General features: G+C 40.1%; 1 protein-coding gene across 23 annotated transcripts in view; it reads left to right on the forward strand.

The window, feature by feature from the left end:
• CFAP20DC (CFAP20 domain containing) overlaps positions 1 to 13767 on the forward strand; it is a 261970-nt gene that overhangs the window by 54479 nt on the left and 193724 nt on the right. The window lies entirely within an intron of this gene.

Raw genomic sequence — 13767 nt, forward strand, 5'->3', positions numbered from 1 at the left:
TGGGGTGCCAAGCTCCCAAGCCCTCTCAAAGCACATAGCCTCCCATCACTTTGATGTAGAAACTCTCTTAACCCCATTGTTTAGGGGTTATATGAAGGTTCCTAATTAAGTAGGCACACTTGATTAAATCATTGGCTTTTGGTGGTTGAAAGTTCCAAAGCTTTAATCACATGATTGGTTTCTCTGGCAACAAGAGCCACCTTATTAGGATAAACTCAGGTAAGGTTGAAAGTGTGCTATGAATTAAAAAAAAAAAAAAATGCCACTATCACTTCTGTCAGAAGTTGCAAGGGTTTTAGAAGCTCTGTGTCAGGAATCAAGGACAAGGACCAACTAAGTATTTCTTACTATCACCCAGACAGCCATTGGGATTATTTCCAAATATTATAGTTTTCCTTTCAGACATATGGTAGAATTTCACTTTTCCACCCCTTTTGTTAGGTTGGACCTATGACTTGTTTTATCCAGTAAAGATGAGAAGTGATGTGGTCACTTTAGGAGGAAGCTTTGGGGATTAGTGTGCCAGGCATCATGTTCCCATCCCAGTGCTCTGGTGGTTATGGAAGAGTGGACTGTCCTCTTGCTATCTGAGTTACTAGACCAAGCAGAGCCTCTTGCTCCCTCCATGGGCCTTGTAGTGTAAACAAAATATAATCTTTTGCTGTTACATTAAGCTTCTGAGATTTAGGGGTTAATTACTATAGGCTAGCCCACCGTGACTTAAAATATAAATCATAAAGTGCTTATTTTCCTGATTTGCTAAGGCTTATTATTGGTAATGAGTGCTGAGTTTTATTGAATGCTTTTTTTTCTCTCCATCTGTTGAATCGCTTGTTTTTAATCTTAATCTGATAGTGTCATGGGTTACATTGCAGCTATTGTCATATTGAAACATCTTTCCATTCTTGAGACAACTCCTCTTGATCATCTTATATGGTATGTTTTTAAGGTTTTATTTATTTATTTGAGAGAGAGCAGAAATAAAAAGAGAGTGTATGAATAGGGAGGAGAGGAGCAAAGGGAGAGGGAGAAGCAGACTCCCCACTGAGCAGGGAGCCTAACACAGGGCTCTGTCCCAGGACCTGAGATGACCTGAGCTGAAAGCAGACACTTAACCGACTGAGCTTACCCAGATGCCCCTTATATGGTATTTTGATACATTGCTAGATTCCATTCTCTATTTTTTAAGAACTTTTAAATTTATGTTCATTAATTAGGTGGTATTATTTTTTCTTTTCCATCCTTATGTAAGGTTTTAGTAACAAATGTCAAATTTGATAAATTCAGTTGGGGAGCTAGCTTTTACTCTTTTTTCTCATCTCAATCTGTATTGAGTTCCTTAGTAGTTTGATAGAACTTGTCTTTTAAAACTTCGGGCCTTGGTACTACTTTTTGGTGGATGGATTTTTTACCTTCAGTACCAATTGTTTAATGGTTATAGTTATCTTTAGCCTTCCTATTTTTTGAGACAATTTTAATATTTATATTATTCTGGAAAAGTGTCATTTTGTTTTAAATTAAATATCAGAGAGTTATAAAAGTTGAGTTTTATATAGAGTTACAGAGAAATAGATACGTAGTTTTTTATCCTGTACCATATATAGACAAAGTTAATATTTTCTTAAAAGATTTTATTTATTCATGTGAGATACAGAGAGAGAGAGGCAGAGACACAGGCAGAGGGAGAAGCAGGCTACCCACAAGGAGCCTCATGCAGGACTCAATCCTGGACGCTGGGATCACGACCTGAGCCAAAGGCAGACACTCGACTGCTGAGCTACCCAGGAATCCCTAGACAAAGTTAATATTATATTTTTATTTCTAATATTGTATACTTTTCTTAACCAGGCTTTCCAGAAGTTTTCTATTAATCTCTTCAAAGAGTCAGATTTTTGCTTTAGCTGATACTCTGAAATTTCTATTTGTTATTCTCTTAATTTTTACCTTCTTTCCAATTTGTCAATATATTATTTTCCTAACTTCTTGAGTTTAATGTTTAACTCAAGAAACTTAATCTTACTTTTTTAATAAGTAATTTAAGGCTATACATTTAGATCCAAATCAAGTTTTTATATGTAGCACTTATTTAACCTTGGCTAGTTTGGAAGTTATACATTCCATTTCTGTTCTTTTTTTTTTTTTTTTTTTTTTTTTTTTTTTTTTTTTATTGGTGTTCAATTTTCTAACATACAGAATAACACCCAGTGCCCGTCACCCGTTCACTACAACCCCCCGCCCTCCTCCCCTTCTACCACCCCTAGTTCGTTTCCCAGAGTTAGCAGTCTTTATGTTCTGTCTCCCTTTCTGATATTTCCCACACATTTCTTCTCCCTTCCCTTATTTTCCCTTTCACTATTATTTATATTCCCCAAATGAATGAGAACATATAATGTTTGTCCTTCTCCAACTGACTTACTTCACTCAGCATAATACCCTCCAGTTCCATCCACGTTGAAGCAAATGGTGGGTATTTGTCATTTCTAATAGCTGAGTAATATTCCATTGTATGCATAAACCACATCTTCTTTATCCATTCATCTTTCGTTGGACACCGAGGCTCCTTCCACAGTTTGGCTATCGTGGCCATTGCTGCTAGAAACATCGCGGTGCAGGTGTCCCAGCGTTTCATTGCATTTGTATCTTTGGGGTAAATCCCCAACAGTGCAATTGCTGGGTCGTAGGGCAGGTATATTTTTAACTGTTTGAGGAACCTCCACACAGTTTTCCACAGTGGCTGCACCAGTTCACATTCCCACCAACAGTGTAAGAGGGTTCCCTTTTCTCCACATCCTCTCCAACACTTGTGGTTTCCTGCCTTGTTAATTTTTCCCATTCTCACTGGTGTGAGGTGGTATCTCATTGTGGTTTTGATTTGTATTTCCCTGATGGCAAGTGATGCAGAGCATTTTCTCATGTGCATGTTGGCCATGTCTATGTCTTCTTCTGTGAGATTTCTGTTCATGTCTTTTGCCCATTTCATGATTGGATTGTTTGTTTCTTTGGTGTTGAGTTTAATAAGTTCTTTATAGATCTTGGAAACTAGCCCTTTATCTGATATGTCATTTGCAAATATCTTCTCCCATTCTGTAGGTTGTCTTTGAGTTTTGTTGACTGTATCCTTTGCTGTGCAAAAGCTTCTTATCTTGATGAAGTCCCAATAGTTCATTTTTGCTTTTGTTTCTTTTGCCTTCGTGGATGTATCTTGCAAGAAGTTACTATGGCCGAGTTCAAAAAGGGTGTTGCCTGTGTTCTTCTCTAGGATTTTGATGGAATCTTGTCTCACATTTAGATCTTTCATCCATTTTGAGTTTATCTTTGTGTATGGTGAAAGAGAGTGGTCTAGTTTCATTCTTCTGCATGTGGATGTCCAATTTTCCCAGCACCATTTATTGAAGAGACTGTCTTTCTTCCAATGGATAGTCTTTCCTCCTTTATCGAATATTAGTTGCCCATAAAGTTCAGGGTCCACTTCTGGATTCTCTATTCTGTTCCACTGATCTATGTGTCTGTTTTTGTGCCAGTACCACACTGTCTTGATGACCACAGCTTTGTAGTACAACCTGAAATCTGGCATTGTGATGCCCCCAGATATGGTTTTCTTTTTTAAAATTCCCCTGGCTATTCGGGGTCTTTTCTGATTCCACACAAATCTTAAAATAATTTGTTCTAACTCTCTGAAGAAAGTCCATGGTATTTTGATAGGGATTGCATTAAACGTGTATATTGCCCTGGGTAACATTGACATTTTCACAATATTAATTCTGCCAATCCATGAGCATGGAATATTTTTCCATCTCTTTGTGTCTTCCTCAATTTCTTTCAGAAGTGTTCTATAGTTTTGAGGGTATAGATCCTTTACATCTTTGGTGAGGTTTATTCCTAGGTATCTTATGCTTTTGGGTGCAATTGTAAATGGGATTGACTCCTTAATTTCTCTTTCTTCAGTCTCATTGTTAGTGTATAGAAATGCCACTGACTTCTGGGCATTGATTTTGTATCCTGCCACGCTACCGAATTGCTGTATGAGTTCTAGCAATCTTGGGGTGGAGACTTTTGGGTTTTCTATGTAGAGTATCATGTCATCGGCGAAGAGGGAGAGTTTGACTTCTTCTTTGCCAATTTGAATGCCTTTAATGTCTTTTTGTTGTCTGATTGCTGAGGCTAGGACTTCCAGTACTATGTTGAATAGCAGTGGTGAGAGTGGACATCCCTGTCTTGTTCCTGATCTTAGGGGAAAGGCTCCCAGTGCTTCCCCATTGAGAATGATATTTGCTGTGGGCTTTTCATAGATGGCTTTTAAGATGTCGAGGAATGTTCCCTCTATCCCTACACTCTGAAGAGTTTTGATCAGGAATGGATGCTGTATTTTGTCAAATGCTTTCTCTGCATCCAATGAGAGGATCATATGGTTCTTGGTTTTTCTCTTGCTGATATGATGAATCACATTGATTGTTTTACGGGTGTTGAATAGCCTTGTGTCCCAGGGATAAATCCTACTTGGTCATGGTGAATAATTTTCTTAATGTACTGTTGGATCCTATTGGCCAGTATCTTGTTGAGAATTTTTGCATCCATGTTCATCAGGGATATTGGTCTGTAATTCTCCTTTTTGGCGGGGTCTTTGTCTGGCTTTGGAATTAAGGTGATGCTGGCTTCATAGAACGAATTTGGAAGTACTCCATCTCTTTCTATCTTTCCAAACAGCTTTAGGAGAATAGGTATGATTTCTTCTTTAAACGTTTGATAAAATTCTCCTGGGAAGCCATCTGGCCCTGGACTCTTGTGTCTTGGGAGGTTTTTGATGACTGCTTCAATTTCCTCCCTGGTTATTGGCCTGTTCAGGTTTTCTATTGCTTCCTGTTCCAGTTTTGGTAGTTTGTGGCTTTCCAGGAATGCGTCCATTTCTTCTAGATTGCCTAATTTATTGGCGTATAGCTGTTCATAATATGTTTTTAAAATCGTTTGTATTTCCTTGGTGTTGGTAGTGATCTCTCCTTTCTCATTCATGATTTTATTAATTTGAGTCTTCTCTCTCTTCTTTTTAATAAGGCTGGCTAATGGTTTATCTATCTTATTAATTCTTTCAAAGAACCAACTCCTGGTTCTGTTGATCTGTTCCACAGTTCTTCTGGTCTCGATTTCGTTGAGTTCTGCTCGAATCTTTATTAGCTCCCTTCTTCTCTTGGGTGTAGGATCTATTTGCTGTTTTTTCTCTAGCTCCTTTATGTGTAAGGTTAGCTTTTGTATTTGAGTTCTTTCCAGTTTTTGAATGGATGCTTGTATTGTGATGTATTTCCCCCTTAGGACTGTTTTTGCTGCATCCCAAAGATTTTGAACGGTTGTATCTTCATTCTCATTAGTTTCCATGAATCTTTTTAATTCTTCCTTAATTTCCTGGTTGACCCTTTTATCTTTTAGCAGGATGGTCCTTAACCTCCATGTGTTTGAGGTCCTTCCAAACTTCTTGTTGTGATTTAGTTCTAATTTCAAGGCATTATGGTCCGAGAATATGCAGGGGACAATCCCAATCTTTTGGTATCGGTTCAGACCCGATTTGTGACCCAATATGTGGTCTATTCTGGAGAAAGTTCCATGTGCGCTTGAGAAGAATGTGTATTCAGTTGAGTTTGGATGTAAAGTTCTGTAGATATCTGTGAAATCCATCTGGTCCAGTGTATCATTTAAAGCTCTCGTTTCTTTGGAGATGTTTTGCTTAGAAGACCGATCGAGTATAGAAAGAGCTAGATTGAAGTCACCAAGTATAAGTGTATTATTATCTAAGTATTTCTTCACTTTGGTTAATAATTGATTTATATATTTGGCAGCTCCCACATTCGGAGCATATATATTGAGGATTGTTAAGTCCTCTTGTTGAATAGATCCTTTAAGTATGATATAGTGTCCCTCTTCATCTCTCACTACAGTCTTTGGGGTAAATTTTAGTTTATCTGATATAAGGATGGCTACCCCTGCTTTCTTTTGAGGACCATTCGAATGGTAAATGGTTCTCCAACCTTTTATTTTCAGGCTGTAGGTGTCCTTCTGTCTAAAATGAGTCTCTTGTAGACAGCAAATAGATGGGTCCTGCTTTTTTATCCAGTCTGAAACCCTGCGCCTTTTGATGGGGTCATTAAGCCCGTTCACATTCAGAGTTACTATTGAGAGATATGAGTTTAGTGTCATCATGATATCTATTCAGTCTTTGTTTTTGTGGACTGTTCCACTGAACTTCTTCTTAAAGGGGAATTTTAAGAGGCCCCCTTAAAATTTCTTGCAGAGCTGGTTTGGAGGTCACATATTCTTTTAGTTGCTGCCTGTCTTGGAAGCTCTTTATCTCTCCTTCCATTTTGAATGAGAGCCTTGCTGGATAAAGTATTCTTGGTTGCATGTTCTTCTCATTTAGGACCCTGAATATATCCTGCCAGCCCTTTCTGGCCTGCCAGGTCTCTGTGGAGAGGTCTGCTGTTACCCTAATACTCCTCCCCATAAAAGTCAGGGATTTCTTGTCTCTTGCTGCTTTAAGGATCTTCTCCTTATCTTTGGAATTTGCAAGCTTCACAATTAAATGTCGAGGTGTTGAACGGTTTTTATTGATTTTAGGGGGGGATCTCTCTATTTCCTGGATCTGAATGCTTGTTTCCCTTCCCAGATTAGGAAAGTTTTCAGCTAGAATTTGTTCAAATACATATTCTGGCCCTCTGTCCCTTTCGGCGCCCTCGGGAACCCCAATTAAACGTAGGTTTTTCTTCCTCAGGCTGTCGTTTATTTCCCTTAATCTATCTTCATGGTCTTTTAATTGTTTGTCTCTTTTTTCCTCAGTTTCCCTCTTTGCTGTCAACTTGTCTTCTAGGTCACTCACTCGTTCTTCCACCTCGTTAACCCTCGTCGTTAGGACTTCTAGTTTGGATTGCATCTCATTCAATTGGTTTTTAATTTCTGCCTGATTAGCTCTAAATTCTGCAGTCATGAAGTCTCTTGAGTCCTTTATACTTTTTTCTAGAGCCACCAGTAGCTGTATAATAGTGCTTCTGAATTGGCTTTCTGACATTGAATTGTAATCCAGATTTTGTAACTCTGTGGGAGAGAGGACTGTTTCTGATTCTTTCTTTTGAGGTGAGGTTTTCCTTCTAGTCATTTTGCTCAGTGCAGAGTGGCCAAAAGCAAGTTGTATTGGGAAAAAGAGAAAAAGAGAGGAGAGAAAGAAGGAAAGAAAAGAGAAAGAGAAAAAAAAAGGGAAGAAAAAGAAAAAAAAACGAAAAAAAAAAAAAAGAAGAAAAAGAGAAAGAAAAAGAAAGGAGAAAAAAAGGGGGTGGGGGAAGGAAACAAATCAAAAAGCAAAACAAAACAAAAACAAAAACAAAAACAAACAAACAAAAAAAGAACCACCGGGGAGTATCTTCTGATTCTGTGTTCTTTAAGTCCCTTGGCTTCTCCTGGAAGTTGTCAGTCTAGCTGGTGTTCTGGGGGAGGGGCCTGTTGTGCTGATTTTCAGGTGTTAGCAGTTGGGGGAGCTGCTGTGCCCCTGCCTGGTGCAGGGCTCGGTGGGGGTTGTTTACCCCGTGAGGCCGCAGGAGGAACAGCCCCAGTGGCGGGGCAGCTCTGGAAACCTGGATTCAGCTCCCGCAGGAACTACTCCGTCTGCAGGGCCTGGAGGCTCCGGGGCGGGGCCGCTGATGTGCTCAGCTGGGGCAGGAGCGTCCTCGCTGTCCTGGGCCCTCCCGGCCTCTGCCTGTCCCGGGGGAGGCGGGATCCTGGGCTGTGTCCCGGCGCCCTGTGCTCCGGAGCCTGCGCTGGTGGATTCGCGCTCCCGGGCCGCGCAACCCCCTCCGCGGAGCTGCCGCCCGAGCCCCTCCGAGCTGCTCCTGGAACCGCGCAGCCCCCTCCGCACGGAGCCTCTTCCTCTGCCCGAGCCCCTCCGAGCTGCTCCCGGGGCCGCGCAGCCCCCTCCGCGGAGCCGCCGCCCGAGCCCCCCGAGCTGCTCCGGGTCCCGCCGTGCGCGCTGCAGCCCTTAGGGAGCTCGGCGCACTCTCCCGGCGCGCAGTTGCTGTTACTGTCCCCGGGAGCCCGAGGGCATCCCCGCCCTCCTGGGTCCTGCTCCAACTCCCCGCGAGCCCCTTTCCCCCGGGAAGGTCGGTGCAGCTCCTGCGTCTCCGGGACGGGGCTCTCCTGTCCTGGGGACACTTGCCCCGGCCTCAGCCCGGCTCCTCGCGGGGCCCCTCCCCCTTGGAGGCCTTTGGTTTCTTTATTTCTTTTTCCCCAGTCTTCCTACCTTGATAGATGCGCGAACTCTTCTCACTGTAGCATTCCAGCTGGTCTCTCTTTAAATCTCAGGCCGAATTCATAGATTTTCAGGATAATTTGAAGGTTTTCTAGGTAGTTTGGTGGAGACAGGTGATTTGGAGACCCTGCTCTTCCGCCATCTTGCTCCTCCCCCCCATTTCTGTTCTTTTGGGGGTTACCTTTACATTTGTAAATTTGTAATCTTCATATTTACCTTAACAAAGTTGAAAATCACAAGCTCATCCCCTTACAAAGCAAGCACCTTATGTATCTTTAACTGCAGTTGCACCCCACTCATCTCACTGTTTCTTCATTTATCTCTCCATTTCGGGTAATTTCCTCCGATCGCTAATTCTTTAGTTGTATCTAATATGTTGTTTTGCCTATCTTTTTTTTAATGAAATAAACTTTTTTTTTTGAAATAAACTTTTTTAAAGTTTTGGAATCCTATTTGGTTCTTTTTCAAATCTGTTATTTATGATATCCTATTTTATTCTGGTTTTAAACAAAATTTTTAGTAGTTTTCAGATTGCTCTATTATCTCAATTTCTAAAGAAGCTCTTATTTCTGATTATTACATCTGCTGACTCTCCCTGATGGTATTCGATTTCTTTACATTAGTGAGTAACTGGGATATGTGTTTGTCTTCACTAAGGGATGTTTTACCCATGAGAATACCTGTAGCACACAGATTGCTAAAGTATCCCTCTGGAAAAGTTTTGCATTTTCTTTTGGCTACCTCTAGGCTTTTGGCTTCTGGCTCTTTTACTGATATAGGACCAGTTTTTAAATGCCTTTTTTAGCTTGGAATTTCCTTGCCATAAAGGTAGTCTTTAAAGTCTGACTAAACTCACATGCATGGCTTTAAGTCTGGGGTTTTGATTTCTCACAGTAGACTTTTCCTCAGCCCAGAGCCTAGCTAGAGACAAGTGTTTTCATTGCCTGAATCAGTGAGCAAAGGGGACAGTCCTTTCAGGGTCTGACTTTATGCAGGAGTCTCAGTTCTAGCTTGTCATCTTAGGTAAACCCAAGACCATGTCTGCTGTCCCCTCATAGGCATTACAGTCCTGGGACCTCTGCCCAAAATTGTATATATACACACACATGTATTAGGATCTGATCCTTGTGTTTGTTTAGGCCAGATCTCTTCTTCCCTTTCCCACCCAACACACTTTGGCATTAACTCATAGCTGATCAGCCCTAGCTTTTATTTCCTTTTCATTTGACACCTCATCAACATACTCTTCCATCATGTAAATTCCACTTTTTTCAGACTGTGTGTTTGTAGCGGGCAGAGAATATTCATTAGCTCAGTCCACCACATTGATAGAATCCTTTACTTTTTAATAAAGGACGAATAATGGTTACCAAAAATACAGTAATGTAATAATAATAGCCAACAACTGATAGGCCAAATCAGGAGTGAGAGTGAGCTAACTGGGGAAAACTGCCTAAACATTCTTTCATTTAATACCCATTCAGCATGTACTATGTAAGATTCCAGACACTGCTCTAAATCCTGGAGTTACAAAGATAAATAAGATCAGAGTCTTTTCTCTAGGAGTTCATAGTCTATAGGAAGGAAGGATATCGGGGGTTCCTGGGTGGCTCATTCAACCTCTCCCTCTGCCCTTCTCCCTGCTTGTTCTCATTCTCTCTCTCTCTCTCTCTCTCTCTCCCCCTCTCCCTCTCTCCTCCCTCTCTCTTTCAAAAAGTAAATAAAATGTTAAAAAAGAAAGAAAGAAAGAAAGAAGCATATAGAACAAATGGAACACAGTGAGAGAAATGATAACAGAAGCATGTATAATTTCTGTGGAGCCTGTAAGTAAAATCCAGTTCTCTCCCATCTTTGCCTTTTAGAGTTAGAGATACTTGATAAAATAATGTTTCTAAAAGTTGTTATAGAACAAGTGAGAACTTCTAAAAGGTAGGGAAGACATTTTAGGACAAGAGCAGATACTTGTAAAGGCCATCCCACTGGTGGTACTTCAGTTTGGCCGGAGAATTAGGAGTAAGTAAAGAACTGGTGGCAGAGGAAGCCAGAGAAATAGGCACAGGTTTTCAGACTTGATTCTGTATCAAGTGGTTTGTCGTGTTTATAAATTAGGAAGGTAATGCTGTTAGTTTTGTCTTTCTACGGATGTGTTAAGATGCTGAGAAGAAAGCTAGAAGGCATGAGCCAAGTTAGGAGGCTGTCATAGGCCACTGATGATGGATTTCAGAAAGCATGAGTAGAAGTGAAGAGTAAGGAGGAGTGGATTTCAGCAATGGAGACTCTCAGTGAAGATTTTAGAGTTGATGTAAACAGAGACCAGAAAGGTGTTAAGTAAACCGAAATTTATTGAGCAGTGACATATGCCAGACATTTTACCAAATTCCCTTAGCTCATGGTACTCTGTAAGACAAGTGATAATTTATAGATGAGAAAACAGCCTCAGTAGCCCAACATCACACCTGTGGGGCTGTAACCCAGGGCTGTCTGGCTCCCAGGCTTGATTCTTTCCACTCCTGCCTCTCTGTAGGGAATTTTTTATTATTATTCTAATCATTTTTTTCCATGGAAGTCTGCCTCATATTGTAGTCTTATAAAGTGAAATGATGAGCAATTCAAGAGTCTCTAAATAACTATAATTTGAAGCTTCAAATTACTTCTCAACTGTAAGCTAATTAAATCTTGCAAGGCCAGCCCCTCTAAAGTTGAAAACGATTTGGCATCTCTTTCCATGTCATTAGGCTACATCTATCTTCACAGTGTGACGATTCTGCACCTTGCATTTTCTGTTGGTCGACATGTGGTTTGTGGGGCGGTGGGGCAAAGGGTAATAATTATTCCCATCCCCTCTGGTGAAATTTATCAGAAACTAATTCAGAAGCTGTGCTCTCATCACCAAGCTAGTTCACAGTTCAAAAAACAGTGATCATTCAGGGATGTCTGACAAATACGGTGTCACCATAAATTGAAGAACTAGAAAGCCAGTAGCAATTATTGGTGGTTTATCACAGAAGTTCTTTTGGGCTTTTCAAAAGAGAGGCTTTATATGAGTAAGTAGAAAAGATCTGATTATAATAAGCAAGATGGAAAACTATGACCAGCTTTCCTGCCAACTGGACTCTTCCTTTTTCTACCACCTGAATGCCCAAGCGTTCTTTCCTTTTTTTCCCTTAAATACTAATCATGAGGACTAAAGGAACACTGAGAGGCAACCATAATGTTCAGAAATAGCCCAAGCTCACTCCTCCTATCATGCCTTACATAGGAGTTAAATTGGATTTCTAGGCAAAGGGTGAGGACAGTGTACATCCTAATGGTTTAGAGGACAGATGCTAGAGCCAGACTGCCTCGAGCTGAATCTTGGTTCTGATGCTCACTAGCCATGTGATCCTAAGCAAGTTGCTTACTGTCCCTGTGCCTCAGTTTCTTCATCTATAAGGTGGAAATAATAAGACACATCCCATGGGGCTGTTTGAAGATTACAATATAATATAAAGAACTTAGAACAGTGGCTGGCATAGAGTAAGCCCTATGTAAGAGTTTATTATTATTACTATCATTCTTGACATTTATAAGCAGTAACTTCTATTTCAGTGTGTTAGGGTGATTGTTATTAAGCTTAGATAATAAAATGTTTGATTTCTTATTTCCAATAAGCAAATTTTTGAGTAGAATAAGAATAGACTGTCTCTTTTATGCTTACCCATTACGGTGTTTTGCTCTGATTTTGTAGTGTAAATCTTTCAAATAGAAAAGATTTAAAACTTAACTGTAAGTTCTAAAACTGGTATCTAAATTGAATATGGCTTTTGTACTTTTAAAAAGTGTATTTTCTTTGTTCAATTGGAAACCATTTAGTGCACCCACATTCCTTCTGGTTTAAGTAATCTAGAAAAAATTTAAATGACTACAAAGGTGGGATTAATCAGATTTGTGATTGGTGAAAGAAAGTTGCAGACAGCTTCCATGTAGCAAGTGTAGCTATTTTAATGGATGTTCCAGACTTGTCCATAGGCCCACCCAGTTGCTGCACTGTTCCACAGATGGCCACTTAAACAATTTAATGTCACTAAAATGGTTCTAGTAAAGAATTCTTTAAAAGAAACTGCAATAATTTATCATTTTGAGCTGTCTGAAATACCATCATTACCCTAATGGCGCATGGTTAGAACATTTTTCTTCAAAAATTTTTTTTTCTCTCCCACTGGCTCTCCTTCTTCTGTTCCGACCCTCTTCTTTCCATCTGTGTATTCCTTTTGCGTGTTTGTTTGTTTCAAGTTTTTATTTACATTCTAGTTAGTAAACATATAGTTAATATTAGTTTCAGGAGTACAATTTAGTGGTTTATCATTTACATACAACACACAGTGCTCATTACATCAAGTGCTTTCTTTAATTTCCATCACCCATTTAACCCATCCCTGCCCACTTATATTTATCACCTCAGGTTTTTCTCTATAGCTAGGAGTTTCTGTGGTTCGTTAATACCACTAATCAGGCTTAAGTTTCATTCACAGCATCTAGCCTGTACTAGATTTCCTTACCTTACCCTGCTGGCCTTGATTCAAGAAACATCTGTCTTCAAATCTTACCCTTTCTGAGTCGGTTTTGGTAACTTTTAAGTAACCTTTTATTCAAGTTCTGAGGGCTACTTGCTTGTGAGAGTAGGGCATCTTGACAGAAGGATCAACGATACAGAGGCTCGGGGGTGAGAGGACTGTGGCACTGACTTTCAGAAGGGATGTGTGCAGTGAGCAGGTCCTTATAGAAGGTGCAGCGTGCTGTACCATGTACCACACTCTAGCAATGGCAATGGGCAGCATGGTTAAATGTATCACAAAGGCACCACGCTTCCTCAGTGATGTCCACAGCAGACAGTGCTAATCGATTGTGGCAACTTTGCAGTCCTTCTTGACAGAACACTCCAGTCACTACCAGTCATTTGACATTGGCACTTAAGATGAAACCTATTTGCCATCTGGGATACAATTTTTGCAAAAAAAAAAAATAATAATAATAAATAATAATAATAATAAAATTTTCTTCAAATGGATTTTTCTTATGTTGATTCTCCATTAAAAAGAAGGAAAGAAAACCTGAGAACAAAACATTAAATCTCAACTTTGTGAAGGCATTTCTTTTTGGAGGGGGGGTAGTATAATATGGTTCAGAATATCAGACGTCTCAAGCAAGCCTTTAGCAAGTACTAGATTCAGTCAGTTCATAGCTGATTTTTTTCTGACAAGTGCCTGAAGTATTCAAACTCAGTGCTGGTGCTTAACATGAGATCAATATACCGTGGATACCAGACTGAGTTGACGTTCTGTTATAGAAGTTCAGAACCTGAATTTCATTCTTGTCATACTGAGAGCCATCCTCTTCTTGTGTAAAGGTGGATAAACAGGAGTAGCCCATTTCTCAGAAGCTTTGATTATTGCTGAAGTACGTGGATAAATGCTTTGTTATAACCTCAGAACAAAACTTAATCAATTACC

Source organism: Canis aureus, chromosome 19 (genome assembly GCF_053574225.1).
Source record: "Canis aureus isolate CA01 chromosome 19, VMU_Caureus_v.1.0, whole genome shotgun sequence".
In the NCBI taxonomy this organism is placed as follows: Eukaryota; Metazoa; Chordata; class Mammalia; order Carnivora; family Canidae; genus Canis; species Canis aureus.